Below are 15071 nucleotides of genomic sequence, written 5' to 3'. Positions count from 1 at the left end.
TCACCTCCCAGTCCTGCCATATCCCATACTAAGGGTTTGCTAATATTAAACCTGTTTCTTTTTGTTAAAGATAACTTTCTGGCTTTTAAAGACATTTTTGAAACGTCATCTTAGACCATTTCAATATTCCCTATGTGATATATATTACACAACTGATCCAAATCTCGCTTTAATATTTGCATATCAATGGCCTAGTTTTTCTATTTTTGCCTTCAAGTTTTCTTGAATTGTCAGTTAACAGTTATTTATTCATTTTTAAATGATGCAAGAACAATCAGAGCAATCTGATCTTGTGTGATTCACTAGTGCTTAAACAGAATAAAAAATACTTTAATTCGGCCCTTGTTTAACATTGCTAAAGTTGTGTTGTATGAAAACAATTTCATTTTGCTTTGCGGAAAATGGATATATTCCGCCGGTGCTTTTTCTTTTAAATTTTAGGCTCCAATTTCCGAATTATGGTTAAAAAAAATACTCATGCCCTATATACTAAGTTAAGCAGATCACGGGTGCAAAACCTCCATCCAACTTTTGAAAAGAGCTGTAGAGAGAGAAGGCCTGTCATTGGTTTACTTTTGGCTAACACAGCACATCGTATTATTTTTCAAACAAAAGCTTCATATCTGCCTATACCCAATCTGACAACAAGGAATGGGATGCTTTTCTCTAGTTTTCTGTTTGCTATGTTGTGCGGAGAGATTCATTTTGGAGCTATTTTTGCACCCGCCTCTTCCCCCTGGAGTGACCTCCACCTGCGCAACCTCTTCGTCCGGAGCGGGGGTGGGAGGAGACCCCAAAACGCAGTCTCGAAGACGACCGCGAGCACCCTCAAGCTTGTGAGCAAATTATTTTACTCTCCAGGTTTAGGCTAGTTCCCGTTAGCTCAAGCCTGGGTTTAGAGGAAGTACTAAATCCAGAATGTGGAGCTGTAGGAGAATGCGTGGCAAAACTCATGGGGAAAAAAAAAAGAAAAGAAAAAAAAGCTGTTTCAAGAACTGTGCTGCAACCCGCGAAGGAGTGGCTTTGCTCAAGCTGCTCTAACGAGCTGCTCTTTCCTTGCTCATCGAACTTGAGTTCCTAGGGAAGCGCCTGCCTTTTCGGTGCGCCAGGATGGGCGGTGGTCTAGAATCGAAGGCGATGGCCAAGGGAAGCGAGCTCCCCTCGGATGAAACTTGAAGCGGACCCTGGGGTTCCAGTTAAGGCCCACCAAGGTCTTAGGTGCATGGGCTGCGACTGGTTTTTTTTTTTTCTTTTTTGGCGGGAGGGCAGATGGGGCGGGGGGAGGATGAGGGAAAACTCCCTAGGGTTTTCCCGGGCTCGCGGAGTCTCATCGCCCACCACAGCTCGCGCGGGCTTCCGGCTGGGCTGCGGGCTCGGGCCCCGCACGCGGCTGCGGTCAAAGGGCGCGCTGGCTGCAACCGCAGGGCACGCGGGCAGCGGGGCGGGGGCGGGGCGGCGGTGGCGGTTGCGGGGCATGCGCGGCTCCGCGCGCGGCTTCTCAAACATGGCGGCGGCGGTGTGAAGATCGGTACCGGCTCGCGGGACCAGTGTAACAGAATTTCGCTCTTTTCGCTGAAGAGACTCGAGGTGCGTGGCGACTCCGGGCCCCGTGAAGACCAGAGCGGCGGGGCTGTGGCGTCCCGGCTCTGGCCGTTGTCCGCGGGCGGGCGGGAGTCCTCGGTGGCCAGTCCCGCGCGAGGAACGCCCCCTCACCGTCCCGCGGGGTCCGGCCCCAGCTCGGCCGCGCACTCTGGTCACCCACTCCCGGCGGCCTCACCCCCGAGGCCAGGGCTCCCTTGCCCCTCGGCGGCCTCACCCCCGAGGCCGGGGTTCCCCTGCCCCACGTAGTGCTCTTCGCGACGCCCCTCAGCCGCTCTCGCGACGCCCCTCACACTCGCCCCAGGCCCGGTCGCTGGGCACCGGCCCATCCCGCCGGCGACGTTCGGGCGCCGAGCCACTCTCCTCTAACCATCCCCTGGCGTGAAGCGCAGACAGTACCCTCCGGAGCATCCTCCGGCCGTGGGGACAGCGCGGGTGGGCGGCGGGGCTGAGTAGGGATGACTTTGCCTGGTTTGGGCTGAAATTCGCCCGGCAGCCTTCCGGGGACTTGTGAGGTAACTTTTGGAGTTTGGGAGGGAAACGTCAGTCTAGAAGGATGCGCTTCTGGCTGAGCTCGAGCTCGGCTCCGGGTGCCAGGTGTTTGTCGGACTCGCGCCCCGGGGCTCTAGGCGGTTGGGCAGGGGGCAGCGCCGGTGGCTCGCCCTCGGGGGGTGAAGCGGCGCGCGGGGGCGGGGGGCGGCGGCAGGTCCTGGGGATTGGGGCCGGCGAGCGGGGCTCCAGCTCTCCCCGGGAGCGGCGAGGCGGCCGGGGTGCTCTCCGGGCGGGACTGGGTCCCAAGACCTCTCCTCCCTTTATTTCGAGATAGCGTTCTCGCTTTTTCTACCTGGATAGTGGTTGTGCTACATCCTAGTGTGAATCGCCAGGGGGAGAACGAGTAAGCGAATTGAATAGATTTTGCGCGTTGAGATGATACGTAGCTTTGAGGGCTGAGCTGAAATTCGCGCCGCCCCACCCCCGCCCCCAGTGTTGGGGCAGCACAGGTAATTAGTTACAAGTTCCCGTTTAAGATTGTTGGTTTTTTTTTTTTTTAAAGGTTGTAATGCACATGTCATTGATTATAAAGTGTGATTACAGTTTGGAACTGGCTTCTACTTTGAAGAATTAGAAGATTAGCATTTATGACTTACCTGTAAGGGTGACTTTAGGACAGACTTCTCTAAAAGTGTTTGGATTTGTTAGTAGGGGGAAACTGAGGCAGCGAAAGTGAGTATTTACTTATGATCATATGATTTACGAAATTATTGGATATGGTTATCTTTCTGAAAATAACTGCAGATGCTGCTGCATTTTTAGTGCTCACAGAGCTATTCATATTTCTGTTTGGGGGTAAGAGTGTTATAAGATGTATTATATTTATGGAGTACAACTTCCTGTGACAAGCAGTTTAATTATAACAATAGTTCATAGACTGATACTTAGTTTTTTTTTTTCAATAATGGTACTTGAGAATGTTCTTCAATAATGACAGTTTTGCTGCTCTTGACATTCGTTTTTCTAATTATTCATTAAATAATGTATTTCCAGGGATGAATGTTCTTTCACCATGTTTGTGGGTTTGTATATTTAATATGAGCAATGTGAAAACAGCTTTTGGAAATGAGTGCAATGGGGATTTTGAAAAAGGAGATGAGCCCTCGATGCCTTGTGTTTGGCTCTTTCTTTATCCATATTCTTCAAAAGAGTCGGAAAGAATTTTTTCAAGAAATTAGTGAAACACCACTTAAAATGGCTTTGACATATCTGAGTAAACTTCATATATATGTTATGTAACCTTATAAGCTTCTAAGGGTGTATACCTGTTTCCCCGAGATAACCTGATTTCTTTTGAAATTGATAGTTTGGGGGGAAAAAGATTAATATAACTGAACTACATTATTTATGTGTGAGGATGCTTTAAAGTTAATGATGTCCTGTGTACAAAAAACCTTGGAGTCATTCTTAAAGAGGTGGTTTTTCTTCTGAGGCACTTGGTCGGTCCTTTGGATTTATGCTTCAGTCAACACATTTTTATTCAGTACCTGTGCTCATGGAAGTTCAGTTGAACCTACTGCTATCTGTGCTGGTTTCTGGGACTTTAAGACTTCCCATCAGTGGTTTATTCCTGAAAATTTCAAGGTTATAGCTAAGAAAATTTATATGAATGTAGAACAGGTAGTCCTTTTATTTCAGTGACAAATTCAGGGAGTCAATTTTGGTCATAATTCTCTAAACAAAGCTTGGATGTAACTGTGAATTACTTGTGACTTGTGTGATATTAACTTTGTGTGTTTTTTGTTATGATTATATAAAGCTATATGTTTTTATGAGAGATTATTTTTGGCTCAGATAACATGCTGGTTAGGCTTGAGGGGAAAAGGATAATTACTGGTATAAATTGAAATCAGTCTGTGCTCTGGAGAGTGGATGTTTTTTAATGCTAAGTAACTTCTGTGACTGAGTAGTTCATGTTATAACTAGCTATTAATTGATCATTTCAAGTGCTTTCTTTTTAAAAAATGTTTCAGAAATCTCTCTGAACTTAAAAATAACAAATAAGGCTTATAATGGTCAGCTATAAGCCAGATGTAACTCTCATTTTCTTGTGGGTTTGTTCCTTTTTAGCTGCTTGCCTGTTCCTCCCAGATGCTTCCTATCACCCCTCTTCCTGCCCCTGTTCCTTTTGCTGTTGGTGTCTGTTTCCGCATCAGTGAAATAGTCAGGGTAATCCTGCACTGCCTCACTGAGAAATAATTGATGATAGTAAAGTGTCTTGAAAAGGCTGAGTAATTGCCAGATTTTTTTGAATGAAAATGATGTAGTCCTTTGTTCCATTTAAGGAAGATCTTAATCTCAATTTTAGCTTAAGCTCTTGCAGGTTGGAAAGAGGAATGGAGGAGGATAACTTCACTTGAGTATTTGTTTGGGCTAATAGAAATGAGTGTTGGAATTTTAGTAACTGGATCACTGGAGGACGCAAAGGATCCTCTGCTATGGGAGTTATTAGTCACCTCTAGCTCTTTTTTGCCAGGTTAGTCTGCTGCTTTTTTTCCACCTTTATGCCCGCTCTACTCTCATTCCAATTGTGAATGGAAATCTGAGGTCATTTTCTTTATTAGCTTACCTCCCTGAGAGTCTCATTGTCTCCTCATAGTAATATTCCTGGTTTTTTAGAATATATGACATGAACAAAGCCAGCTCTGCCAGCCATCAGCATTAGAGCTGTGAGGCTATGGTATGAATATTGGTCTGGCATTGCTCAGGTGTTTTGTAGTTTGGAGTGAGCAAGTATCTTTAAGAATTTAAGGAATATTGTTAATTTGAAGTGATTTTGTTGATTTCAGGAACCAAAAGCATGGCAATTTTGAAAATGGCAAATGTTGGTCATTTTGAAAGAAAACCTCTTCCTTGATTTGGGATCTTAATCGTTATGATCTTTCTGTCTTGGGGAAATAAATGAGAGAAACCATTGCTGTTTATCTCAGCTTGAAATAGGTTGGTATAATTTAGTGGTGAGTTTTCCAGGCTCTAACTAGTTTGGGCTTTGGTTACTCTAAGCATAGAAATGCCTTTACTGTAGTGATACCATCTTATTTTTTAAGAGATAGCAGAGGTGGCCATTCTAAAAGTAGGATAATTTCAGAAAACTTCAGAAACAAACCATAAAAGATTTGAAATACGCATATGTTGTTTGGTGTTAATGAGTAAGGCATTTTTTGCATATTTTGTCTTTATATTGTCTAATGTAAGTAAACTGTGGCCACCTTAGAGATAATAATACTAGTGATTTTTATGCTGAGTGATTTCTACTAAGCGTATATCCCTAAACCTTTCTCTTACTATCACATTTGCGTCATGTGATGGAAAGGTTTTAACGTAAGAAATGAGAATATCTTATTGTGTGAACAGTGAAGGATTTGAGGCTCCTATAAGAGTTTATATGATGGTGCTTTTCAACTTAATTTCGTATTCATCTCACCTAGACTAGATGAATTCCATGTTTAACCTAAAAGTTAAAAAGAAAAAAAAAGAAGAATAAGCATTGTTTGAGTAAAGAGCTGGGAAACATTGGAAGGTACAGAGAGCATTTGACTACTTACTACTTGTGACCTGTGTTTATGGCTGTGGCTCTGCCCCTTCCTACGTTTATAGGAGCAAATTGTTGTAAGAGCGGAAAGAGTGCCCACCTTTTGTGGTTACATTGTAAACTTCAGAAGGGACAGATACATTGCAATTCTGGGGCATATCTTGAGGATGCTTTCTGTTCTCAGGGAAAAGTTGGTGGGACCCTTCTGTTTGCTTCTTGTCTTTAGAATACATATTTGATTTTTTCTTGGCTTCTGTTTCTCATAAGGATTAACTGGTGCTGAATTCCAGACAAACAGCTCTGTACCTGTAGCACAAATTTCTTTTAGTTTTAAATTAAGCAGTGAGTGAATCACATGTGTTTCTTCAGTTCTCTTGTCCTTGCCCCTCTGAATACAGTTGTAAACTTGTGCCCTTAGCTGTGAAACTGCCTTTTTTTTTTCTTTTAGAAGATTTTCAGTATTATTTGGAGTATTAATTTAGTAGAGTTTGATAACTCTGTTATTAAAAGAATTTAAGTTAGAACTCAGTAGTGCTGAATACATTTACATATTGCTTGGTTTTAGATTAGGAAGTCTGATTTGAGATTTTTTTTGTGTCGAGATTTTTGAGAGGTTATAGAAATGTTTAAATGGGTCATTTACTGACACCTGCCTCATGTTTGAAGTATTGTCAGGGATGTTTAGTTTTCTGGTCACTTCAGATTGTAGTTTATTGCATGCTTTTCTGTAATCTGTTGTCTAGCAGGGATTGTTGTTGTCATCATTTCCATTATTTCTTGTAGGGCCAGTGTTAGAAACCATAAATCTAGACTGCTGTGATAATAGGAACAGGCTGTAACCTGACCCAGTTCTTTTGTCAAAATGTCGCACTGAGAGCTGCCTGTAGTAAATTGACATGCCCTGCTATTAACTTCAGTCCTCTGCAAATGTCAGTGGGCAGCAGGTCTTTGGGCAATTAGCCTGTGGCTGTGCTTTAAAAACCTTAGGAATTTACAACTATAAACTGAGATTTTGGTAACCCTTGACTTGTCTTTCATTTATCTGTTTTCTGATATGATGTACTTCTTAACCAAATGCATAGCATTCATATAAATTGTTTTAAGATTGTAAGAGATTAATTATTTTACCGTGAGATTATAATTTTTTTCCCCATCTTTTTAGAGCTACGCCTGCAGCATATGGAGGTTCCAGGCTAGGGGTCCAATTGGAGCTGTAGCTGCCGGCCTACACCACAGCCACAGCAACGCCAGATCTGAGCAGAGTCTGTGACCCACACCACAGCTCGTGGCAGTGCTGGATCCTTAACCTTCTGAGCAAGGCCAGGGATCGAACCTGCGTCCTCATGGATGCTAGTCAGGTTCATTTCCGCTGAGCCATGACAGGAACTCCAGTGACTATAATTTTTTATTTTTTTTATTTTATTTTTTTTGTCTTTTTGCTATTTCTTTGGGCCGCTCCCACGGCATATGGAGGTTCCCAGGCTAGGGGTTGAATCGGAGCCGTAGCCACTGGCCTACACCAGAGCCATAGCAACACGGGATCCGAGCCGCGTCTGCAACCTACACCACAGCTCACGGCACCGCCGGATCGTTAACCCACGGAGCAAGGGCAGGGACCGAACCTGCAACCTCATGGTTCCTAGTCGGATTCGTTAACCACTGCGCCACGACGGGAACTCCTAATTTTTTAGATAAATTAAAAATTTTTGAAAATCATTGTTTCCTTTTTTGGGTTTGCTCTGATGCAAAAAAAAATTTAACTTCTAATTTGTTGGAGATAGAGACTTTACTAAAGCATAATTAAAATTACCCCTCCAGAAGGCTTGATTTGATAAATCCTCACTACTAAAAAGTGTTCATTCTGGAGTTTCTGCTGTGGCACAGCAGAAGTGAATCCAACTAGTACCCATGAGGATGTGGGTTCAATCCCTGACCTCACTCAGTGGGTTAAGGATCCAGCATTGCTGCGAGCTGTGCTGTAGGTTGCAGACGAGGCCAGGATCCCACCTTGCTGTGGCTGTGGCATAGGCTGGGAGCTGTAGCTCCAATTTGACCCCTAGCCTGATAACTTCCATATGCTGCGGGACGCCCTAAAAGAGCAAAACAAAAAAAGTTCTTTTTTTTTTTTTTTTTTTTTTTTTTTTTGGCTTCCCGACGCATGGGAGGTTCTGTGGCCAGGAATCAAACCCACGCCACAGCAGTGACACCACTGGATCCCTAACCCACTGAGTCACCAGGGAACTCTAAAATGTTCATTCTTTTTTTTTTTTTAAATTAGAGTATAGTTGATTTACAATGTTGTGCCAATTTCTGCTCTACAGCACAGTGACTGAGTCATACATATATATAACATCTTTTTTATGTAATTAAATTTAATTAATTAGTTTATTCCTGGAGCTCCTGGGCAAGGGATCAGACCTGAACAGCGGTTGTGACTTAGGCTGCCAGATCCTAATGCACTGTGTTGGGCCAGTTCCACTTGTGTTCCAGTACTCCAGAGCATTGATCCCGTTTGCCACATCGGGAATTCCTGCATTTTTAAAAAATATTATTTTCCATCATGGTCTATCCCAGGAGATTGGTTATAGTAATACAACCTTGTTGTTTACAAAATGTTTGTTCATTCTTAATATTGATTATTCACAATTCAACAATGAGTATTTATGCTGTGAGCCACATGGGAAATCCTATTATTTACAACTCAGATTTAATTTAATTTTTTTTTTTTTTTTGTCTTTTGAGGGCTGCACTCGAGGCATATGGAAGTTCCCAGGCTAGGGATCTAGTCGGAGCTGTAGCAGCTGGCCTATACCACAGCTCACAGCAGTGCCGGGTCCTTAATCCACTGGATGAGGCCAGGGATTGAACCTGCCTCCTCATGGATGCTAGTTGGGTTCGTTAACCGCTGAGCCATGACAGGAACTCCCCAAGATTTTATTTTATTTATATTATTTTTGTCTTTTTGTCTTTTTTTTTTAGGGCCTCATCTGCAGCATATGGAGGTTCCCAGGCTAGGGGTCTAATCAGAGCTGTAGCCACCGGCCTACGCCAGAGCCACAGTAACACGGGATCCAAGCCGCATCTGTGACCTACACCACAGCTCACATCAATGCCAGATCCTGAACCCACTGAGCGAGGCCAGGGATTGAACCCACAACCTCATGGTTCCTAGTCGGATTCGTTTCCGCTGTGCCACGACAGGAGCTCCCCGAGATTTTATTTTTAAGTGTAATTACAGCATTACAATTTAGGTTTTTTTCTGATTACTTTTACAAGTATGTCAGAAAATGGGAAATTTGTTACTGAATAAATTGATTAGGTGCTTGTGAAGTCTTAAAGTGATGAATCATGTCCAGTTCAACAGGTTACGTATAGCTATGCAGTGTGTATATAACAGTTGTTCCCATCCATGTTCCAGGACCCCCTTGGGTACCAAGCCTCAAGTCCTTTATATAAATGGCTCAGTACAGTAGCCCTTTGTATCCATGGCTTCCACATCCAACTGTATACACTTTTTAAAAACTGTATTAAGATAATCACCTTACCAGGAGCAAATTTTTAGTTAAAAGAGCCAGATTCTCTTTGTCAAAGGAAAACGTATAGCTATAATGTATTTCAATTAAGTCAATAAGTGTTTTTGCATTTAGGTATAAATGTGAAATACTTCTTCTTCTTTTTTTTTTTTTTTTTTTTTTGCCATTTCTTGGGCCGCTCCTGCAGCATATGGAGGTTCCCAGGCTAGGGGTTGAATTGGAGCTATAGCCACCGGCCTACGCCAGAGCAACAGCAATGTGAGATCCAAGCCACGTCTGCAACCTACACCACAACTCAAGGCAACGCCGGATCCCTAACCCACGGAGCAAGGCCAGGGGTCAAACCCGCAACCTCATGGTTCCTAGTCGGATTCGTTAACCACTGCGCCACGACGGGAACTCCCAATGTGAAATACTTCTTGAAATCAAAGTAATAAACTATCTTCAAGTCAAAATGAGAAACTTAAAGGTGTTGTTTCATCACCTTTATTAGTCAGTTAACTCAGACTTCACCATCATCCTATTGACTGGGCCATAAAGAAGAACCTTTTTTTTTTTTTGGCTACACCTGTGGCATATAGAAGTTCCTGGCCAGGGCATGAATCCCAACTGTCAGCTTTGATCTATGCTGCAATTGCAGTAACACCAGATCCCTAACCCATTGCGCCACAGTGGGAACCCCAAGAAGAACTATTTTGTTTGTTTTTCAAGTTTGAAAACAATGTCTTTATATGAGATAGACTGAAAAAGAAAAAAATTCTACTTGTGCTATTTCATTAATAGTCTCTGGTGAATTATATGTATGTGTATAACTTCTGTTACTAATTTCAATCTTTTCTTTAAAACTACCAGCAAAAATATTTGTAAACCGCTTTTAGCCTTGTAACTTCTTATACTGTTGCTTCTGCTTAAGGGGATATAATGAAATATTTTTGCTATTCGATTATTTTCTGTGTAGGGACTGTCTCCCCCCCCCTTTTTTTGAATATTGGTTTTAACACGTGTTTTGGTTCCAACTGTTAAGTAATTGCAGTTTATTTATTTATTTATTTATTTCTATTTTTTTATTTTTTTTTTTTTTTTGGTCTTTTTGCTGTTTCTTGGGCCGCTCCCGTGGCATATGGAGGTTCCCAGGCTAGGGGTCAAATCGGAGGTGTAGCCGCCAGCCTACGCCAGAGCCATGGCAACGCAGGATCCGAGCTGTGTCTGCAACCTACACCACAGCTCACGGCAACGCCGGATCATTAACCCACTGAGCAAGGGCAGGGATCGTAGCCGCCACCTCATGGTTCCTAGTCGGATTCGTTAATCACTGCGCCACGACGGAAACTCCGGTAATTGCAGTTTATAAACTGAATTCTGGTACAGCATAGTATACCATCTCCCTGGAAAAATACCTTTAACAATAACAGCACATTTGTACTGGGACCTGTCTTTTTGAGACTTCAAACATCCTGGAAATCAAATTCAGAGTGAAAAAAAAAAAGGTCTATCAGCTGTTGGGAAAGTGAGAGACTATCTCAGATTGCATAGAATTTCCTCCTTGGCCCATTGATCTAGACTTATGTGTAAACTAAGCAGATTAGACATTGCAGAAAGGAATGGAGAATAACTGTGACAGCCAAAAGAAAATCTCACCAGACTTTTTTTTTTTTTTTTTAAACCACAATATTCTGTGACTGTATGGTTTAGGTATAAGTACACTGTGGCACAACAGAGTTATTCATTTAGCAAATGTTTTGGGGGGCCCTACTCTGTGATAGACATGGTAGAGAGACACTGCAGAATACAAAGATGAACCAGATGTGTTAGTGCCCTCCACAGCTTTCTGGGAGGGACATGTAAAGCATGTACATAAACAGTACAGAAGCAATTTTAGCATGATGGTTTAGCATTCATGAACCAAGGTTTAAGTCTAGCTGAGTGATATTTTGCAGGTCTTTGAGCTTTAATATCTTTAACTCTCAAATGGACGTTTAGGTGTTCCCATCATGGCTCAGCAGTTAACGAACCCAACTAGTATCCATGAGGATGCGGGTTTGACCCCTGTCCTCGCTCAGTGGGTTAAGGATCCGGCGTTGCTGTGAGCTGTGGTGTAGGTTGCAGACGTGGCTCAGATGTGGCGTTGCTGTGGCTCTGGCATAGGCCGTGGCTACAACTCCGATTAGATCCCTAGCCTGGGAATCTCCATATGCCATGGGAGTGACCCTAGAAAAGGCAAAAAAAAAAAGAAAAAAAAATGAATATAAAGGCCTTGGTAGGGTGCCAGACATTTTTGCGAGAGCCAATTAGTGACAACTCTTACTCTTTTTTTTTTTTTTTTTTTCTTTTTAAGGCTGCGCTTGCAGCATATGGAAGTTCCTGGGCTAGGGGTCTAATCAGAGCTGCAGCTGCCAGCCTATACCACAGCTATAGCCACACCAAATCCAAGCTTCCCCAATGCTGGATCCTTAACCCACTGAGCAAGGCCAGGGATTGAACCCACATCCTCATGGATACAAGTTAGGTTCATTTCCGATGAGCCACAATGGGAATCCCTGATTTTTTTTTTTTTTTTTTTTTTTATCTTTTTGCCATTTCTAGGGCTGCTTCCGCGGCATATGGAGTTTCCCAGGCTAGGGGTCGAATCGGAGCTGTAGCCTCCGGCCTACGCCAGAGCCACAGCAACGCGGGATCTGAGCCGCGTCTGCAACCTACACCGCAGCTCATGGCAACGCCGGATCGTTACCCCACTGAGCAAGGGCAGGGACCGAACCTGCAACCTCATGGTTCCTAGTCGGATTCGTTAACCACTGCGCCACGACGGGAACTCCGAATCCCTGATTTTTAAAAACAGGTATTGTTTGAGATGGTTGTGAGGTATTCAGACTGATGTTCAATTGGCTAGACTAAATTTTTGGAGAGAGATTGGGACTAGAGATGCTGAATGAGTCATCCATATAGGGATGTTGCGTGAGCTCTGGAATAGAATGAGCTTCTAGACTGTAAAATTTGTAGAATCTAGAGGAAGAGACTGAGTGACTAGAGAAGATCAATGGCTAGGCAAGAGGGAGGAAGTAGACACAGAGGGTTAAAAGAGGTAGATTTATCTCTATCTTTTTATCCATTATCCTCATGTGTTATAACCAGGGAATAACACATGAGGCTCAGACTGGAGAGGTGTCTGGGATGAGGGTTGACTGATCTATCACAGAGGGTTCTTAAAGTATGAAGGAGAAGTAGGACTAAAACACTGAAATAGGGGGTTTGATGTCTAGGAGGTAATTGGGGCCTTGGAAAACAGTTACAGGAGAAGAGGGAAGATATAGGCTGGATTGCAGAAAGTGGGGTAGCTCAGCAACTCTTTGTATTATGAGTATTATCATTATATTTATTATCAAAATCCTGCTCTTCAGGAAAAGGTTAGTCTGGTAAATATATAGTATAGTTGAAGATTTTTCTACACTGATAAAAATTTGATGTCTCAATTTAAGGTCACTTTTTCAATAAATGGATTTAGTATCTGTAAATGGGAGGTTAAGTGAACAAGTGTAATAATGAATGCCTAAGTTTGGACGTTATTCCCACCTATGGGACTTCCGTCAGCCTTGCTGTTGATGAGGGAACAGATTTATTTTTTCAGCTTAGCATCTGTATTTTGTTTATTTTTATACTCTGGTTGAGATTCTGTAATTCTATCCATTTTATAACATCTGCCTATAATGGCCTAAAGTTGAAAAGGGCCCTGGGAAATTTCTTGCTAGTCAGACTCGTTTAGTTCCTGTCCTTGTCAAAATATTACCCCTTATTAACTCTTCAGGTAGTAGTAGTCTCTAATTAGAGACTCAAGATATATTACCTCATCTTCAAAACAAAGCACAATGGAAAGGCAAAAAGAAAAAAAAAAACAAATAATGAAAGAGCCCTGTAATCTTAGAATTATAGATGCATTAACTTGCTAAACAGTCCTTTAAAACTGTCTTTTTCAAAAAACTTGTAAAATTTTCTCCAGAATCAGATAAGAGCAATAGGAGTTTTATGTTTAATAATTTTACTATTAATCACTGTTTTACATTGTTTAATTGTATTGAGGAAAATGGTTTAAAACAATGCAAGACTTTCAAAGCATTTGTTGATCTCTTATCAGCTCTTAATTCTATCATAAGATACAATCTGCAAAACAAATGGTTTTGTAGAAGATCCCAGGCTATCTATCTGTGCAAAGCCTGCTGGATACAACTGCTAGATTTAGTGTGTAACTGCTCTTTTGGTAAGGGAAATGTCAGAGACCATAACCTAGTACTTTTTGGGGAGGGGGCTTATATTTGAATTTTTGATATTTTTATGCAGCTGAATTGCTCCTTACATGCATTTAATGAAACAACTTCTCTTAGTGCTGGCAAAAATAAAACAAAGGGAGTTCCTGTTGTAGCGCAGTGGAAATGAATCCGACTAGGAACCATGAGGTTGCAGGTTCAATCCCTGGCCTCGCTCAGTGGGTTCAGGATCTGGTGTTGCCGTGAGCTGTGGTGTAGGTCGAAGACGTGGCTCAGATCTGGCGTTGCTGTGGCTCTGGCTTAGGCCGGTGGCAACAGCTCCGATTAGACCTCTGGCCTGGGAACCTCAATAGGCTGTGGGTGCGGCCCTAAAAAGACAAAAAAATAAAAATCAAAATCAAAACAAAGCTTTTAGTTTTTCTTTCCTCATGAAAATTTTCTGTCCCATGTAACGTGGAGAACTACTTTGGGGGTCTTATTTGAGTTTTTCTTAAAAGTGCTGAGTCAGTTCAAAGTATATTGAGAGCAAAGTTAAGCTTTTCTGCAGTTTGCTCTGCAGACAACCTCTGTGGAGGTTTATTTCTAAAAGAAAGTCAGGCTTCTAATACATTCCAGAAAGATAACAGCTGTGCTGTGTGCATATCTGCTGTGTAAGTCATATAGTTAGTTATGTTCTTAACTCTGCAGTATATCTTTATCTGAGGCATTCTGAAGATTTAACTATGAATTGATACTATCCAGCATTTATCAACAGATCATGGTGTAGTCCTTTAACTTGTATAATCTATTTCCTTCTATGGTGACTGAAAGACATAGGTGAATTACAGTATAATGCTGGGGCATTTTAAGAGGGACAATAGAACTTTTATGTTTTCTCAAATTATAGTCAAAGATGCTTCCTGTCTAAATTAGCCAGTATTCCTTTACATCTGAATCTGTACACATTTCTCCTAGTATTCAGTCCTAAGAAGGTGTCTATCTTTCCTGTTCAATTTGTATATACTTTTATATTGAAATGAGACTTATGTAGACCAGAAAGAAATTAATCATTCCAGTTGAATACTGAATTTTTTCCAATTAGTACTTTTTTTGGCTACCCCACAGTATGTGGAGTTCCAAGGCCAGGGATCAGATCTGAGTTGCAGCTCAGGATCCTTTAACCCACTGTGCTGGGCGGGGGATGGAACCTGCGCCCCAGTGTTCCAGAGACGTTGTTGGTCTTGCTGTGCCACAGCAGGAACTCCCAAGTAGTACATTTTTATTCGTTCTTTTTAATTAAAAAAACCCTCTCACCCTATTATAAGTGTATTTTTGTAGGAACTGCTAATTCTTTTAAGAAATGGTATGGTATATAACAAGTATAAAGAAAATGGTGGAAAGTATTGATGAGATCAAATATTATAAAAAATAATGATAAATACAGTGATAAACTCTACAATTACCCCAAATCCTAGGAAATGAGTTTTCATCTATTTTTGATTTATTAATTATTATTATTATTATTTGGCTGTGCCAACAGCATGTAGAAATTCCAGGGTCAGGGATCAAACCCACATCACAGCAGCGACCTGAGCTGCTTCAGGGACAACATCAGATCCT

The 15071-nt window shown here is 42.1% G+C and overlaps 1 protein-coding gene across 9 annotated transcripts in view; it reads left to right on the top strand.

Moving 5' to 3' along the window:
• Positions 1 to 606: 606 nt before the first annotated feature.
• Positions 607 to 15071, top strand: part of SCML2 (Scm polycomb group protein like 2) — a 105810-nt gene continuing 91345 nt past the window's right edge. For 5 of the 9 annotated variants that reach the window (XR_014835797.1, XR_014835798.1, XM_005673471.3 and 2 more), the window contains exon 1: positions 1493 to 1587. The gene's annotated coding sequence lies outside the window, so the exon portion shown is untranslated. Of the gene's footprint in view, positions 837 to 990; positions 1219 to 1492; positions 1588 to 15071 lie in introns of those variants that run through there. The other 4 variants (XM_085008655.1, XM_013985953.3, XM_085008653.1 and 1 more) reach the window with 3 other exon arrangements.

This window comes from Sus scrofa, chromosome X (genome assembly GCF_054392235.1).
Source record: "Sus scrofa isolate SSC_HxYL_T2T_F1_AM1 chromosome X, Sscrofa_HxYL_maternal_Yorkshire_Landrace_v2.0, whole genome shotgun sequence".
Lineage (NCBI taxonomy): Eukaryota > Metazoa > Chordata > Mammalia > Artiodactyla > Suidae > Sus > Sus scrofa.
Note: the sequence above shows the minus strand (reverse complement) of the source record. Positions and strands in the feature narration are given on the sequence as shown.